Source organism: Aegilops tauschii, chromosome 3 (assembly GCF_002575655.3).
Source record: "Aegilops tauschii subsp. strangulata cultivar AL8/78 chromosome 3, Aet v6.0, whole genome shotgun sequence".
NCBI lineage: Eukaryota > Viridiplantae > Streptophyta > Magnoliopsida > Poales > Poaceae > Aegilops > Aegilops tauschii.
Window position 1 is genome coordinate 557568841 of NC_053037.3, and position 4309 is coordinate 557573149.

General features: G+C 50.9%; 1 pseudogene; it reads left to right on the forward strand.

The window, feature by feature from the left end:
* The first annotated feature begins 245 nt into the window (after nt 1-245).
* LOC109764081 (putative disease resistance RPP13-like protein 1) lies at nt 246-1776 on the forward strand (annotated as a pseudogene).
* Nucleotides 1777-4309: the final 2533 nt, after the last annotated feature.

Genomic DNA, 4309 nt, shown 5'->3' on the forward strand with positions numbered 1-4309 from the left:
TTAGCCAAGAATCAGTCAAACTAGCTACAATTAAATTCCACACGTCTTATGGCGTTTTGGTTCATCCAGCATTGTGCTCCACTAATTGCAGTCATCAGTCAAGCAGTCACCTTCAACCTTCAATCCAGAAGCCTCTGCGAGTCTTTAGTCAAGTTCAAACACTTCAAACTTGACACCACCCAGCTGCTAGCACTCGTTGCTGTTTACCCCGCCATCTTCCGTCGCAGTACCGCCTGGTGCTGGAGTCAAGGAGGTTCACATAACAATGGACATCCTCGTCTCTGCAATCGTAGGTGACCTCGTCAGCAGGTCGGCATCGTTCGTGATCGGCAAGTACTTCCAGCAGCAGCCTGGCATCGACATGATTCTCCAGAGGCTGCAACGAGTCGTTCAGAGAATCGACACCGTCGTCGAGGAGGCCGAGGGACGGCGCATCACCAACCAGGGGATGCTCCGTCAGCTCAAGACGCTGAGGCAAGGAATGTACAGAGGCCGCTACATTCTTGATGCCCTGAGATTCCAAGCCGCCCTTGAGGATGAGGAGGAGGTGAGCCACTCACTGACTGCTGTTTTGCTGTCTGAATCCAGTAGTCTGGCCAAACGGCTTCGTTTCTCCGGTGCTGCTGGTGGTGGTAGCAGCAGTAACAGAGATGCAGCAGCACTGTTAATGTCTGGTGCAAACAACAAGATACGAGAAGAGCTGCAACGGATGGTTTCTTCTCTTGAAGACACCATGGATGCAGGTATGAAGGAGTTCCTTCTCTTCTTGGAGTCGTATCCTCGGGTACTCCGCCAACCACACGCCGCATATTTGTTCTTGGAGAACTGCATGTTTGGTCGCCAAACTGAACGGGAACAGGTCCTGGATTTCTTGCTCCGTCCCGGCGCTACTCCAATGTTGGCCATACTTCCGATCGTCGGTCCTTTAGGGGCAGCAAAAACCACTCTTGTTGAGCATGTCTGTAGGGATGACAGTGTGCGTGGTCGCTTCTCGACGATCCTCTTCCTTCCAGAAGGCAGCCTTGAGGATGAAGGAGTGACCGACTTGAGAGGGGGCAGCAACTTCAAAGTCAGACATCAGAATCACGCCACTCAGTCTCACAACAGGTTTCTGATCATTGTCGAAACCGCCAAGGACATGAACGAGGGAGCATGGAGAAGTCTGAAATCGTGCGTCGCCCACATGGCACCTTGCGGTGGGAGTAAAATCATAGTCACCGGTCGGTCAGACAGAATAGTGGATCTTGGAACGACGGAAGCGCTTTCACTGGGCCGTGTCCCTCGAGAAGCCTATTGGTATCTCTTCAAGTCGCTCGCTTTCGGAAGCGCGAACCCTGATGAGGACCGAAGCATGGCAGCGATGGCCATGGAGATCGCTTCGGAGCATAGACAGTGTTTGCTGAGCGCGCATATGGTTGCCGGGTTACTGCGAGATAACTTCAGCCCCAGATTCTGGCGCGCGATCCTTGGGTTGGGTGCGTGAGAGCACATAGAGAGGCACATCTTGTGTGCGAAGATGGACAGCGGTATCATTGGAGGTTAGGGAGGAGCTGTGAATATTTCTTGATTTGCAGCCATCGTCAGTCAGATTCAAGTGAGCAAGTCCCCAAGATCAGTGTGCAGGAAATCATCTCGGGGCGTGCTGGTACATTGCCCAGAGGGAAATTTGAGGCTCTCGCATCGAGGTCTTGCATACAGCCCTACTACAATTACACGGTAAGCTGTGTGATGCCAGCACCGCAATCTATGGTGCTTGAGGAAGGGCGCTTGGTTTGAGCTTGTGACTCTGTGACCGCAGTCTTGCGAATTTATGAAATGTTATCACATTAGAGTATATACTGTCGAGCAGTACGTGTTGCCAAGTGAGTCAAAATAGATGGCAATCAACATCTAGGTGTGGGGTCCTGTCTGTCCTAGTAGTATAATGTTTTTCATGTTGACTATTTTTTTTTGAAAGCAAGAGCTGCTTGATTACTTAACGGCTCCTGGGCATATCACCCAGGATACACACCCCCACATGGGCAGGTACATCAGACGACCACTCCAGAAGGTGGTCACTCACACACTCACGGCCAATGCCAGCTAGTTCATGTGCTACAGAATTTGCACTACGCCTACATACAGAAATGGAAACTTCTGAAAACCACATCTTGAGTTGATATTTCATGTCCTCGATCAAAGCTGCATGCGGCGAGGAATCCGCCTTACGAAAATCGAGCGCCTCTGCCAGGAGCTGGGAATCAGTCTCAAGCTCGACCCGCACCAGTCCGAGGTCAGCCGCCATGCTGATCGCATGGGCCATAGCTACTGCTTCAGCTGCAAAAGCATCCCCAATGTTCGTCTCTCTGCCAGCCCGAGCACAAATCAGGTTTCCCTCAGCAGTTCGGACAGCGGCACCCCAACCTGCGTGATCTTGGCCCGGGATAAAAGAGCCATCAATATTAATCTTGTACATAGTTTCCTTTGGTGGGCACCACATATCCGGTTGTTTCTTAACTGGCTCCTGGGCAAAAATTTGCAGGTATTCGATGACATTGCTGCGCGTCATCCGCGCCACCTCGCTCGCCTCCACAGGTAGTTCTCCCTCCCTCAGTTTGTTCCGGTTAGACCACCATAGCCACCAGAAAGTAAGCACGTGCAAGCGCTTATTGACATCTAGGCCCCATAGGAAATCAAGCATTGCATGCACAGACGTGATCTCCTCGAGTTGCATCCTCTCCTTTTCCATGGCCAAGTCTCTTCACACACCCTTCACTATTTTGCATTTTATGAACAGGTGAGCTCCATCCTTGTCTACCAGCCCGCAAAATAAACATTTGGTGCTTTTAATATGAATTCCTTTGCGGGCAACATTCACCCGAAGAGCAAGGGACTCGTGCTTCAGTCTCCACGTGAACATTTGGATGTTCTTGGGGCAGGGAAGTCGCCAAATCCGCTTCCATGAGTCGTCAGGCGTACGATCCAGATTCTCAGGATTGTTGTCGCTTCCACCAACCCCACTGTCACTCCGGGTTCTCTCAAGCTCCATATGAAGCTTATACGCACTTTTGACCGAATGGATGCCCTTGGTGTCATACTGCCATGCCACAAAGTCTGGGACTCCATCCCGAAGAGGGATATGAAGTATGTGCTTCACATCATCCGCCCAAAAAGAGTCTCTCACAAGCTGTTCATCCCAGGACCCGGTGAGTGGATTGATGAGGTCGCTGACCCACTCCAGGAGACTAGGACCGCGCGGGGTGATGACTCGTCTCGACCAAGCTCGAGGAATCCAGGGATCCGACCAAATACGTACATGTGTGCCATCCCCAATCCTCCAGATGTAGCCCTCCCGAAACAAGCTTAGCCCGTGCAACAAACTTCGCCAGGCATAGGAGATACCCCCCCTCGGGACAACCTCTAAGATATTCTCATTGGGAAAATAGCGGGCCTTCAGAACCCTAGCGCACAGGGATTCCGGGTTTTGAATGAGTCTCCAAACTTGCCGAGACAACATAGCTAGGTTAAACCCATGCATGTCACGGAACCCCAACCCTCCCAGTGCTTTAGGTTTGATGAGCTTCTTCCAGCTGATCCAATGAGTGGCATGCTCCTTATCATATTGGCTCCACCAGTAATTCCCAATCAGTGAACTAAGCTCGTCACAAAAAGATTTGGTCAGGTAGAAACATGACATAGTGAATGTGGGAATGGCTTGCGCAACAGTTGTAACCAGCGTTTCTTTCCCGGATTTAGCTATGAGCTTCTCCTTCCAGCCATACACCCTCCCAGCCAACGCCCCCTTCACGAAGGCAAAAGCTTTCCTTCTGGATCTCCCAACATGAACAGGTAGACCAAGGTACTTTTCATTCCAAGACTCACTTTGAATATGCAGCGCATTTTTCACCTCAGCTTTGGTAGCATCACTGGTATTTGGGCTAAACATGACAGCCGATTTCTCCAAGTTGATACACTGGCCAGAGCAGCTCTCATACAGATCCAGTATTTTCCGCAACTCCCGGGCCTCCTCTTGCTGAGCTTTCAACAGCATAACCGAATCATCCGCAAAGAGGAGGTGCGACAAGCTCGGGGCATTGTGACAAATTTTTACTCCAGTGATTCTCCTTTCCTGCTCCGCCTCATACAACAGCGCCGAGAGGCCTTCCGCACAAATAACAAACAAGTACGACGAGTTTGGATCTCCTTGACGAAGCCCCCTCGAGGGTGAGAATTGCTCCGTTAAGCTTCCATTTACCTTAATCTGGTAACGGACCGAGGTCACACAGTGCATAACCAAATCGATCCACCGTGGCCCGAAACCGAGTTTATT